This window comes from Eptatretus burgeri, chromosome 2 (assembly GCF_056783735.1).
Source record: "Eptatretus burgeri isolate ZD-2024b chromosome 2, Ebu_testis_v1, whole genome shotgun sequence".
NCBI classification, from domain to species: Eukaryota; Metazoa; Chordata; class Myxini; order Myxiniformes; family Myxinidae; genus Eptatretus; species Eptatretus burgeri.
Genome location: NC_140962.1, coordinates 114,725,253 through 114,739,473, shown reverse-complemented (window position 1 = coordinate 114,739,473; position 14,221 = coordinate 114,725,253). Strand labels below are relative to the sequence as shown.

At 45.0% G+C, this 14,221-nt stretch overlaps 1 long non-coding RNA gene across 1 annotated transcript in view; it reads left to right on the top strand.

The window, feature by feature from the left end:
* Positions 1–209: 209 nt before the first annotated feature.
* LOC147032878 (uncharacterized) overlaps positions 210–14,221 on the top strand; it is a 37,439-nt gene continuing 23,427 nt past the window's right edge. The window contains exons 1-2 of the long non-coding RNA XR_015055385.1: positions 210–487; positions 853–936. This is a non-coding gene — a long non-coding RNA (uncharacterized LOC147032878). The remainder of the gene's footprint in view (positions 488–852; positions 937–14,221) is intronic.

The window sequence follows — 14,221 nt, the reverse complement described above, 5'->3', positions numbered from 1 at the left end:
ACATTATTTTCTCGTCATGAACGACGATCGTCCATGACGGGTGTCGCTATTGGCTCAATCAAGGCACGTGACGAAATATCGGAAGTTGTTGTTGTTGTTGTTTTTTCTCTTCTCTTCTTCCTGTTCCACTTCCTTCTCTTCTTCTTCTGGTGAAGACAAAACCTTTAGGACGCGGCTCTTGGACACATTTGCCCTTGTTTTTGATATGGGTTCGTTTTTTTAAAAGTTTTTTTTTTTTTTTTTAAAGGATCACTTGGCTGTGCCTGGATGGGTTCGAGGGTCGAGGAGTAGTAGCAGCTGAAATGTGAATCCTATCCAGGTTCCTCCTGATGACTTCATCTTCGCTTTTTGCTTGTTTGCGTTCCTTCTGATTACTCCAACGCAGGACTGTACCTGTGTGGTCTTCTGTTTGATTCGAATTGAATTGATTTTAATCCCAGCTCGGTTTGCTTGGTTTGTTCACCATCACAGAAATATTCAATCACAGGTGAGATATATTTAATTTCTTACAATATTATCGATATCCCCGACCTCTTAATGATATGTTATCTCAGGGGCTAATCCAAAATTATGTACCTAACGTGTGGGGGTTGGGGTTTAGAGTGGAGTGGGAGGTGGGTTGGGGTGAGTGTATGTCCAACCGTCAAGGGAGAGACGCAAATTCTCGATGTAAATGTGTATTGTGTAGCGCCGCCTCCAGGTGGGGGATGGTATTACAATTCTCTCCAATTTACAGTATTGTATTCCTTTCCCCACGTTTTTCGGTGTCGTGAGGTGTTTTGAATTATAAGCAGTGGGTATGTTTTTGCTTCATGCACGTAACCCGGGTTATTTTATTTTTTGCGTATGCAGAGCTGTCAGTTACCTATACACCACCCAATTAAAGGTATGCGTCAGAAAAAAGCGGTGCATGCTTGGAACAAGATCACCCGTAGGGTGAGTACTCTGATATATGTATATGTATATATCAATCAAGCGAAATGTTTGTCTGTGACCCTACTCTGAGCTCCCAAGGTTAATCGGCACAAAACTTCAGAGGATCACATTTGTTTTTCCATGATGCACCGAAATAGGGGTTTGAAGCAGTCATTTTCTCAAAATTATTAAATTATAAACACATGAGCTGCCACCGAGCGGCGCCATCTCTGCGAAGGTCGAACCATTTTTGCAATGCTTCATAAAAAGGCCAATTTTCTTTGGATTTCAACCTGGATACCAATATATTTGGTGAGGTGCTGACCTCCGATCATCAAATATGGTATCAAAGGTTTAAAAAAAAAAACTGTGAAACGTTACCATGATTGTAATTTTGTAAATACATTATTTGAAGGATGAAGATGAAGAATATTTGAAGATCGATGAAGGAGTCACGTGACCTCTCAAATGCGTTCATCATCCAAAAACCCAAAATAATGTAAACACAACCCACACATCGATTTAAAGATAACTTGCTGTACTTGCTCATGTAATGACATAACTCTCAAGGGTGAAAGAAGAGGTTGTAGAAAAATAGATTCCACCTTAGCTAACTTCACCAAATATACACCTCCAAATATTCACTCCAAATGCACATCCTCTCCAGTTTAAAAGAACCAATTTAACATTTTTGATCATAATTTGATATGTCTTACCTCAAATGAGCAATTTTTTGGAGTGTGGTATTATTGGTAGAAACAGAAATTCAGTTAAAAAAAATTCAGTGATGAGATATCGTCGTGGGTGGACCCAGTAATCCCAGCAACCATTAATTTTTTTCATTTCTCAAATGGTTTTTGTTCACCATCACAGAAATATTCAATCACAGGTGAGATATATTTCATTTCTTACAATATTATCGATATCTCCGACCTCTTAATGAAATCTTATATCAGGGGCTAATCCAAAATTACGTCCCTAACGTGTGGGGGCTTGGGTTTAGAGTGGAGTGGGAGGTGGGTGGGGGTGAGTGTATGTCCAAACGTCATTGAGTTTTACAGGTAGTTGGGAGGTGTTTCCAGAGCCATCACATGACGACCTTTTTCATCACCTATTAAACCGAGCAATAAAAGGATGTTTCTGTGTGAGCTTTCCCGAAACCTTGAATGAGGTTCTGATTGAGCTTTTCTCTATTTACCCACGGCTTTGTCAAGAGATCTCACTGTAAGCTGGTCGATGGAATAAAAAAGTGACTCCACCTCCCTGAGAAGAGGAAGAAGAGACTACAGCAGTAAAATAGGTTTCCATTTCTATATATATATATATATATATATATATATATATATATATATATATATATATATATATATATATATATATATATATATATATATATATATATTGTGGGCTGGGGGTCCGGTGGCGAGAATGACCACAAGGTGGGGGAGGTTACGTCGATCCCCACGGGACTCTCCGGAATTGTACGCCGTCGCTCGGATAACTCCGTGAGCCGGCAGGTCGTTTAACCGACCATGGAATGCCAATATCTCGACCGCGTGGCATAGGGTTATTTTGTCTCTCCAATGTACCAAAGTAACCATGCAGTCTCGGCTACCGGGGATCCATGCCCTCGGAATGCCTGGCCGAAACGGATTCACTCGACCGGTAGCAGTAAAATTACACCTACCGACTACCACTCTGCCACCCACCTTTCCGGCTCGGATGCAGTCGAGCGGGCCTGCCCAGGACGTCCCGGCTACAATTGTCTGATTACCGGAGATAAAACCCCACCAAAACTCAGATTCGAACCATGCTGGACCAATGCAAGAAGAGACGGAAACGGACTGGGAACATTTCTGTGATGATTTATTTACAGTAAATGAAGACACAAAGCAAGACTTAACACAAATATGCAAGCAAGAAATATTTACAATGATCCAAAAACACTTGTTCAGTTCTACTTAAAGACCGGCCCACACGCAGACACACTCACAAATGAAAATTAACCCAGAGTTCTTTATTGCACCCTCACAGCCGAGGAGAGAGACGAGCTAGGGGTCAGAGTCCAGCTGGGTACCTGACCGTCGGAGGAAGGGGGTGCTCTGTGGTGTGGCACCTGACAAAGGTCGTTGGTTTGGTCCCCAGTCATACGTGTGGGACTCGTGGTTCGTGGCAGAGCTCGGGTGGTGAATAGCGGGGTCCATGGAGGGGGGTCATGGTCGCTCTTTCCTTTCCTTGTAGAGGGCCAGCAGGGACATGTTTGCCACCTTCACGACCTTCTGCTCAACCCTCCGCTTCAAAAGAACTGCACGCTCAACATCAAAACCTTGTCAGAAACCCTTGTAGAACTTCCTCCAAGACCCTTCTTCCTCACTCGACTCTCAACCACCACAACCCTGTCAAAAACCTCAGAAAAGCCTTTGTAACAACCCCCTGCCTCAGAGAGTGCTCGGGAATTTTATGGACCTCCTTCAACGGGGCGGGGCTCACTCGAACAGACGTCACTTCCCGCCCTGATTGGACAGGCTCCTATGGGTTTGCCCTTTTTGGGTGGGGTTTCGGCCCCTGCCGGGAAATCCCACCAACTCTTCCACGTGGGTTCATACTTGTTGAGCAACAGTATCAATGTTGCAAAGGTTGGCGTGAAAGAGTTGCAACATTTGTGGAAGCTGAGAAACTGGAACCGCGAGATCCCGCCTCAGCACGTCAGGGTGCGAGAAGGCAGCCAGTTGGTGGTGGATTGTAACGGGGGATGGGATGGTTGTTAGATGGCTTGTTCGATGTAATAACCTCACTGAAAGAAATTGCAACACATGCCTTTGATTCTCCCACAAGTCAAAAGGAAGGGGATCTGACTACACACATACTTAACGACATAACTGACTTTTGGGACATCTGTTTGTTGAATGCATATGGTTTCCAGATCCGTAACAATATCTTGGAAGAGGCCACGTGACAGAGGGACTGTTTGGCAAAGGGAGTCAAGGGTAGTTCTGCGATTTTGAACAGTTAAGGGACATAAAAGGAGACAAGGTGGTTGTCGCAGGTGGAGAGCTAGGGAGACCAGCAGAGGCTGCCAAGCCAGAAGCTCCGACAAGAACAGGTAGCAAAGCCATGGTCTGAGCAGGCTTCCATCGAGGGAGAGATAATAAGGGTTGCTGGAGAATAGATAGAAGTCGAGGTGTTTCCTGCTTTGCCTCATGAGTGTGCACTAAATTGGTAATGAAATGGAAGACCAAGAAGGAATCTGAAGAAGTAAAGAGCAAATATGGAGTCATCAGGAGGAACCTGGATAGGATTCGGGTTTCAGTGGCTACTCCACAAATGACTGGGAATGGTTGTCCCACAAAGGCACACTGCAACGTTGCCAAGGCACCCTCCCTCAGGACCAACTGGTCGTGGCTACTTCCTGCTCTACCAACTACTGTGTGCCTGTTTTCATGCCACCGGCTAGCAGACTTTACCAGCGAACAAGGTGGGGCTGTGACAATGCTGGGGGAATTGGTATAGACTGAAATTGGACTGAGGAGAGGGCTTTTGTTTAAGAATGGGTTCTATCTTACCCCGATACAGACAGTATTTACTTGTGTGCCTTGGAATGCATTGTATTTTGTGTTTAGAACTCCCTTATGTGCTTAATTCGTTAGAAATGTATTTTATGTGCTTATAATTGTTAAATGTTTCCTTCTGCGTTGATGGATATGCAGTATGTTTCAGAGTAGGTAACGAGTTTTATTTTTGTCCACAAAAGCGAGGCTAATGGAAGAGCCAGGTTAAATTGACACTGAAGTGGTGGGGTAACAATTGGGCGCAATCAGAGAGAGATAGAGATAGAGATAGAGATAGAGATAGAGATAGAGATAGAGATAGAGATAGAGATAGAGATAGAGATAGAGATAGAGATAGAGATAGAGATAGAGATAGAGATAGAGATAGAGATAGAGATATATATATATCAGCAAATAAGAGGTTGTGTTAGAAAGGTTAATGGGGGTAATAAGGATTATGGGTCAGGATGGTGGATGACATGAAGTGATGGTGCACTGCCCACTTGAAGCCCTAGATGCCGATAGGGAAGAGTGGGAAAGACTGGCCTTTTGAAGATGGTTCCATATACGAGAGAAGCAGGAGCGGTCTGACTGATTCTGGAGCCCCAGGTAAAATTCAACCATGGGCCCCCCCACACTGATTAAAAAGCACTTAATCCTCCCAATTAATAATATTAGATTTAATAGACCTATTTTAACAGAGCATTAAGTAGTAAACAAACATTCTTGTATATGACTCATCAATGATTGTGTGGAGCTCTTTTTCTTTGGCTCTCCTCTGGGAAGGTAGTTTCCACTTCCAATTTCTCTGCAATTTGCCTTCCGTCTGTACGGATGAGAGGCCACTGTGTCAGTATTGCTGGAGAAATTTTCGCATACCATCCATCTGACTTTTCAGTGTTTCAATTGATATTTGGGGGCTCTGGAAGATTTTGCTGACATTGTGAACTTGGAACAGCACATTGTACCAAATGATCATAGACAGGGTAAAATGCCACAATTTGATTTATTTAGACAGGTTGAATGTTGGAGACGCCATCTCCAACATTTTTTTTTCTCTCAACACCGTACTCTGTTAGCACATTTAAGACCTTCACTATCTCTGGTATCTGATAACGCAGGGCCTTCATACTGCAAAGTGTGACACTTCCATCGTGCGGTGGAGAGGCCCTTCACAGTTAGCTGCTTGAGATGTTCTTGAAGGATTGACCAGCGCTTCACAGAGGAGCTGGACATTGTAAAGTCACTGGAGAACTCCAAAAAAAAATGGACTGAGAACACCGATCGCCCCTTCCTTCCCTTGGGTGGAGCTCTCTGGAATTGGAATTGTCCGGGTTGCCCATGGTTGAAACTGCTCCTGGGGAGAAGTGAGGAATAAAAGAGTTGAGATGTGCAATCAGCCTGGATTTTAAGCAGGGCAGGGTTACTGGAAGAATATGTGCATACTTTATTTTCTTGTTAACATTAGAGGACTGAGAGAACAAAGGGATCAATATCAGAGAAAAAGTGGAAGAAAAAGAGAGACACCAACCTATCTATTATGTGAAAGCAACAGACCATGTGCTTCAGTCTCATTGCGGGAGATTCCAATGATGATGAGAGCTGTAGATTCCACAAAATCTTGGAGAGATAGATATCCTATGGGAGAGTCATATTCCATTGAGCTATATGGACAAACACCTTATAGATGGTGAGTAACAGTCCAGTCTGATCAACGGAACATGCCCAGTCTGAGGCTGCCTTCTGAGGCCAGCATTGCTATATGCATGGCCTATAAGAGGTCATCGTTTATGGTGAGGGCCATCCTCCTCCTCCTTCATATGCAGCACAAGACTGCAGGTAGCATTAGCTGAGGGCCCAGCTGTGCCATTGATGCAATGCCCCTATTACAAGAACACTGGTACTCATTTCACCAACTTCAGAAGGATGGCAGGCTGAGCCAACCCCACCTGGTGTTAATTCAATGGAAAAAGGGGCTCAAACTCAGGACCCGAAGATCCCAAGCCAGCCACCCTATCCATCCATTGGGACCATACACTGTGCAGAGCATTGGTGCTGCCTAAGCAGTCTCCTTGGCTATTGGGCACAATCCTGGACGGGACGCCACTCTGACACAGGATACCAGCAAACTGGCACTCATTTTGCCGCACTCGAAAGGATGACAGGCAGAGTCAACCCCACCTGGTATTAATTCAACAGCCGAGGGGGATTTGAACTCAGGATCCTATGATCCCAAGCCCACCACCCTATCAGCGAAGCCAACTCCAGGCTACACTGAACCTTCCCATGGCTGATCATGGAAATAGTTGATGATATTGGAGCATAAATCAGTAACAAATCATAGGAACACTAAAGCAAAAAACATGTTTTCACCTAAGAAATGGAATGATAATTGTTGAAGAAAGAACTACACAAGACATTATCATAGACCACTGTTTGTGAGCTCGTGGCGAGATATTGAGTGTAATCACATTTATTAATCTTGTACATTGAATGACGATGTGTGCATTTTGATTTTTAGAATTTTTTTTTCCTGTGCCTGTTGAATCGATCATGGTATGCTTGTTTTATTTGATTATTGTTCTCTTTTGCCTGGATGTTACTGAGCATTTGTTGGAAGATAATTCAATTTAAAACTCGAGAGTTCACACAACACATTGCTCCACACTGTCTTGAGAAACATCAAACATGGACATTGGCGGGATCTACGAGTGGCAAATTTGATTGGTCGTGATGACTCAAAATACCATAACATCTTGTCCAAGTACTGCAAAACAGAAGGGTTTTGTCTCTGGACGTGTCTGTATTTGTCTCCGAAAGTGTCAAAAAAGCGATTTGTGTTTTGCATTGTTTAAGTATATGATACAATTTAAATAAAATAAAGATTTTAAAGTTTGTAGGAAAAAACAACATTGGGAAGTTTGCCGCTATTGATGCACAGTCTTTTACACCACCTTATTTAACACAATACATGAGTTCTTCATGCCTGTTGTTTATGTCCTTTATGACGTCCTTAAAAACAGCAAGTTTCCAATTTGGAATGATTTTCAATTTTGTTTGACTGCCGGACAGGCAGACAGAGGAAAAACAAACAAATTATCTTACTCCTTTCTCTCTGTGCATGTGTGATTGGGATGAATTTAGAGCCAATGTACTGCTAAACTACAGGTTCGTGTTCCAATTCGTGTTGTGTTATTCTTCCATCACAAGCTGACATTTGTTGACATACAGACGGACAGAAGTGAACCAATTGCCTAATCCCATTTTTCGCTTTGGGGGTGTGTGGTAATGATAGAAATGGGATGCATTGTTTTCAGCAAACTGTGCAAAGATTTCTTGGAGAGATATCAATTGTGACTCATTTGCAGCATGTTAAGAGCTGACACTCTGGAATCTCTGCCATCTCCTGGACATTCCAATGATGTCAGAGTCGCAAGATAGGTGGGGTGGGGGATTACTTAATGGCCTCGAGGCGTTGGAGGTCAAGCACAAAATAACTACATATGTGGCCAGATTGGAACTTCTCTTTGGATGATACTAATGGAATTGACTTCAGGTCTGATATTTTGTAATAATAATCCATGCAGGGACACAGAAAGGTGGCTGGAGTGTGCTCAAGTTTCTCCAGAAACGAGCATCTTGTTACTGTACCTTTCACTCCAGGAACCATGAGCTGTAATTCCCCCTCCCTATTAGCCATCCAGCTTGCAGCACTGATTCAATACCTTGCAGATTGCAAGTTTGATCTCATGGAGAAAGTTAAAAACAGAAAGGAGACTGAAACATTATTCTTTAGTATGTACTGGCAAATACCACCCATCGCTTGGAGGTGGAGGGGAAAAGAGAGAGGAGGGAAGGGGAGCGAAGAGAGAGGGAGAGTGAGGAGGGTGGGGGAAGGGAAGGCAGTGTGAGGTGAGAGGAAGGGAAGGCAGACATGCAGTGGAGCATTAATTACGATTCATGCCGTCTCATCAAAATGATTCTGCATAGAAGAACAGTGAAGATGGAAACAAAATAATGTCTGAAATCCATTTTCTATCGGTCATACTATCAACACCGCCCAGACACGTCCGGAGCCAAACACAGACACGTCCAGAGACAAGCACTGCCCGGCCACGTCCAGAGACAAACAGACACGGCACGGACAGGTCCGGAGACGAACACTGTCTGGAGATAAACAACGCCTGGATACATACTCCTTCCGGAGACAAACACCACCCAGACATAAACATCTCCTTGACACGTCTGGAGACAAACAACACCTGGACACAAACACCATCCAGATATCGGCAATTTTTCAAGAATCGTCAGATTGGAGTCAGTATGACTTCCAACTACAGTATGTGCTGTATAGAACCCAAAAACCCAGAGTAGCTTTCATCCTTGTTTTGGGGGAATTTCAATAAACAAATAACAAAAATTAAAGAGGGCAAGGAAAAATATACTGCTCTGACTGAGATTAGACAATCGTTTCTGGAGTGTGGTCGAGAAGCAAGCAGCTTGTCAGTTTAGTCATTGATTCCTCTCAGAGTGTGGATGGAGTCTCTGTCATAAGGCGCTGACTCTGGTCGAGTTGCAGCAGAATCATTATAATGACCATGAAGCTACATCTAATATATTGTTGCGAATTTCGGTCCGCCCGGCGTGCGATCGGCCACGTAACTCGAATCGCGACCGCGTCGCCCACTGGAACGGACAATTCAGTCGTGACCCTCCTTGGAACTACCGGCAGGAGCTAGTCACGGGTGGGTCTTTTGACCACACCACAATCGTGCCAATCGGCCACCCGTGCAGGATAGGGTTGTTCGCCAAACTGGACCTACCGAAGTACCTGCGCGGGTAGTTAACCGAGCGATCGTACCTTGCCGCTGGCCGGCCTCGGACACGAACCGCTTAAGCGGTCCGTTCCGTGCTTCAGTGATAACCGAGCAGTGTTATCGCCGACCCCGACGGATGTGATTCTATTTATCGGGTGCTTACACCCCTCTACCAATTCCTTCCGTGATGCAAGATGGAACTTTCAAACAAGGGAAAGGACGCAACGAAACGGGGAACAGTTCAACAAGCACATTTATTGCACACTCAGACAAGCACGTATTTTACAGCCATACAGAAAATCATGCACGTATAAGAACAGTCAAGCAAGCAAATGAAGAATTACAGCCGAATCAAGTGTCTTTATTCCACATACACACTTACACAATTATACTTATAAGACAGCGCCACCACATGCATTTACACAAAAGCAAAGGAAAAAGCCACCCTCAAAGGCAAGGGTGGCAGACAGGTCCGTGGACCAAATGTGCGTGGAACCTGGATGAGCGGCCAGGTCCACTAGACCGAAGGGTCTTACCCGCGCCCTCGTGGTGCGATGGCGGGCAAGCCGCGATGTGAGCGTAGCTGCGCTCGGCTTCGTGTCCCTGGCGTGGCCGGTGAGCTCTCTCCGGCATTCCCCGCGCAGGCACATGTTTCACCGTCGGCACTACGGTTGGGGAGGGGAACGGATGGGGTTACCGGCGCTTTCTTAGCGCGGAGTTCGGTAAGGGAGAGGGGAATTGCTGACGCTCCGTCCAACGAGTTGACGCTCTGGACCGCACTGGCTCCGGCGAACTCCTCCTGGCTGTGGCCTCCACTACACCCCTTCTCCGGCGGCGGTCCCCACTTCAGTCCTCTGGTTCGCCTCTGAGCCCTCCTCCGCGTCCCTGCTCCACTCAGCAACTCGCCCTCATTGCCCCTCAACTTCGACCTGAGCTCTGAGCTCCTTCCTCTCCATCGATCGGCCCCCGTCTGCCTTTCCCCATCTGCTTCGAGCTCCGTCTCCCGACTCTGCCCCACCGACACTGCCACTGCCCGTCTGCTTCGAGCTCTGTCTCCCGACTCTGCCCCACCGACACTGCCACTGCCGGCACTGCCGCCGTTTGCCTCTTCGAGCTCCGTCCTGTTCTCCGACTCCTCCAGACTGCCACTGTCCAGACCCGACTTGACTGCCACTCCACCGACTCCAGACTGCCGCGAGCTGCGTTGTGCTTGCGCTTATATAGGCCGGGGGAGGAGTGGATATGTAAATTTGTGGATCACAGCGGGTTTGGAGGTGGGGCTACACCACCTGATGCTCAGCCATTGGAGGGATGAAAAGTGGGCGTGAATCATTCCTGATCCGATTTCTGCTTCGAAAGGATCCCATTCACAACCCATGGCACGACGTTCGGTAGAAAGGCGAAGGTGGTGGGAGTTTGCTCTGGTGGTTTGGGAAGGTTGTTGGTGGTGGCGATTTGGTTGCTGGCGGGCGTCGTTTGAGAATGGCGGTGAAGCGATGTTTGCGGGGTGGAGTTGTGGAGGTAAAGAGGTGAAGGTGGTGGTGTTTGGTGTAGTTGTTTTGGGGCGTTGGTGGTGGCGATTTGGTTGTTGGAGGATGATTGGTCCAAAATAACGACAGCAAAAGAAAAACGGCTATCTCAAAGGATCGTAGCCCTGTGAACACAGAAATTCTCTCTAAACAACGGTGGGGAAATCTAACTACACATATACTTATCGTCATAACTGATCTAAGGTCCTTTATGGTGGTCTGCGAATTTCCACAGCCGTAACAATATAAAGCGCTTTCTAACTATTGACTGACTCACTCACCTACTGACTCACTCACTCACTGACTGATAATAAAGATCAGTACCTTCCGGGTGACGGAGAAAGCTGAAATTTTGCATGCCGATGGACATTGAAGCCCGTACACTGGAAAATTTCACAGAATTGTCGGACAACATCCATAAATTAAAATATAAATAAATTGAAAATCAAAAAATGAAAAATCAAATGCAGGTGAGTGACCCGGGACAATGGGAGAGCACTGTTCATATGCTTACACAATGGGGAGTGAGAGTGAGACTGAGAGACTGAGAGAGTGAGAGAGTGAGAGATATTGGGACCATACTCTGTGCAGAGCATCGGTGCTTTGGCTATTGGGCACAATCGTGGACGGGTCGTCACTCCGACACAGTATACCAGCATGCTGGCACTCATTTTGCCGACCTCAGAAGGATGACAGGCCGAGTTAACCCCACCTGGTATTAATTCAACAGCTGAGTGGGATTTGAACTCAGGACCATACAGTAGGATCCCAAGCCCACCACTCTAACTAGGCCAGCGGTAAACCTCGATAAAGGGCTATATTTTAGGAGTTTTATCAACCAGCTTGACACAAAGCTACCACAGGACTCATGAAAGATGGTGATCTCAGTAAGACATTTAGCCCTGTTGTCCTCATATTTTGGTGTGCGGTCCATGAAATATTCACATTTGAAGGATACACCCATCTGAATATTTGGACCATTTCAGAAAATCACATAATTTCCCATAAACTACAAGACAAAGAGCCCTCTTCCGACACGTTTGGTATTGAAATGTGTCGATTGGACAGGAGAATAATGTAGTATCACAAACACATCGTTATATGTAAATTTATATGCCTTTATTGACAAAATACGATAATTTTCTAAAATTTTAGGACCACAATAAGGAAAATATCAGAGAAGGTGATTTTTCAAAACCGATTTTGACATTGCTATGTTCAGTAGTCATCCTTTACAATATTAAAGAAGATATGATAAAACGTGATTACATAATTATCATCCTCACCATCGCTCTCATCCATGCACCGAGGTTGTCCTGCATGGTTGTGCAAAAATGGACACTATTGAAAGGCTATAGCAAAGCAATTAGTTAAACCTAATATATCTATTTTTTATTCAATTCCTTCTCTTCCAGGGTTGTAGAACACCAATGCCAATTGTATGGACACATCATAAATGCTCTACCCATTATGCAATAATGCTTAAAAGTGGTCTTTTGTTAATAATTTAACGAAATTTTCAATTTCTCTTTATTTTTGGACTCCAACATGGCTGAACGGTGTCCAGATGAACTGGGATCGAGTCCATTGAAGTTACAGTTGCCAAAAAAGAAGCGAAGGTTGTCGATAGAATGGGATACATGCATCATATGTCAGAATTCGTCAAAGGAGAAGGTCAGCAAAGCTGGGAGCACGGGTTTGGAACCTTTGAAGTCATCTTCACAAATACGGAATGGGAACGATGAAATTGGCCAGTGTTTGGAGTCACGTAAGGGAGGAACGGATATGTCTGTATTCTACCACCGCAGTTGCTATCAGTCGTACACCAGTAAGAGGAACTTCTTCTCAGAACATGCATCACAGGAGAAACCAAAGATTGTGGAGCCTAGACACACGCGAGCAAATACCCACAAGATGACTGATTGGTCAACCTGTTTCATCTGCCATTCCAGGAAACGTGATAAACTTCACCGTGTCCGAACAGGACCTAGACAAGCAACAGTTCGCAAAGCTGCAGAAGCATGTGACGATCAGGATATGCTTGGTCTTCTTGAAGGCGAGGACCTGTTTGCAAAAAATGCTATATATCATAGTACTTGCATGGCTTCATACATCAGCACCATCAACATGAGCTCTGGGCAATACCAGCAAGATGTACCTGAATCTGATGAACATCAAAATGCCTTCTCCCACCTTGGTGATGAGATAGATACTGACCTTATAAGAGGGAAAGCCTTCAAAATGAAGAATCTATTACATCGATTCAAAACTATCTTAGGGGACAATGAAGAAACCTCATACACCACACAAAAACTACAGCGGCAACTAAAACATCACTACGGAGATGCTATCGTTGTTCATTCACAACGTGGGCAATGAAAGTCGTGTATCATCATGAGCAGCCACGTGTCATTGGGCGACGCAGTTCGAGCGTTTGCACAGCTCAAAGAAGACTTCAGTCAAAGCCAAATGGAAACAGACGCCATGCTGCCAGAGGACGATAACCAGTTGGACTCCAGTCAGTCAGCTCTCCACAAAGTAGTTGGAGATATTTGTGATGAAATTAGTCAGATGATGGCAACAACCGAATACCCAACACCTGGTGATATCAGTATGGATTCATCGGAAAATGCTCTGCCTGCGATGTTGAAAACATTCTTTGTATGGCTGATTAGCAAAGAGGCATTTGATACAGCTGACGGGACGTACCTACTGAACGACAACAAACGACGTAAAGTTCTTTCATTGCTTGAAACTACCATTCATTGTGTTCGACGAGATCTGATCATGCCTCTGCAAAAATAAACCATGGAAAGCTATGAAGACACTGCATCTTCAGAATAATGGTCCACACCTCGAAGTCCTCGCCACTGACGATCTCCAGGAGGCAGTGGCTGCTTCAAGAAATTTAGTCAGTTCCATGTATGATTCTCAAGGGAAATATATGGATGCACACACAAATTTGAATGATCTTCAGGAGAAACTCGCAGCGACCAAAGATGTCCCAGTGCGTAAGTTGCCTCCGTCCGACCCAGCTTTTCTCGAACATGTGAAGAGATCCATTCACTAAACCCGAGTATGGATGAATGCCCACCTGGCAAATCCAGAAATTCCCACACCAGAGGGTCGTGGATGGTACAGAGGAGAAGGTGTGCTGCATCCCACATTGTTTGATGGACCCACATCAGCGGAGATGTTAGATGGTCTTGTGTGTTCATGCCGTGGTAGTGAACCATGTACCAACAGCTGCAGCTGCTCACAAGACAGTTTGCCTTGCACTAACGATTGCATGTGTGTCACCAGTTACAGGCAGTGTGGCAAGGAACTGTCACATGGTGACCAAAATGACACGGACAGTGATGGTTGAACATATCGAGGACACTCGCTCAAAACATATGTTTTCCTTCATTTC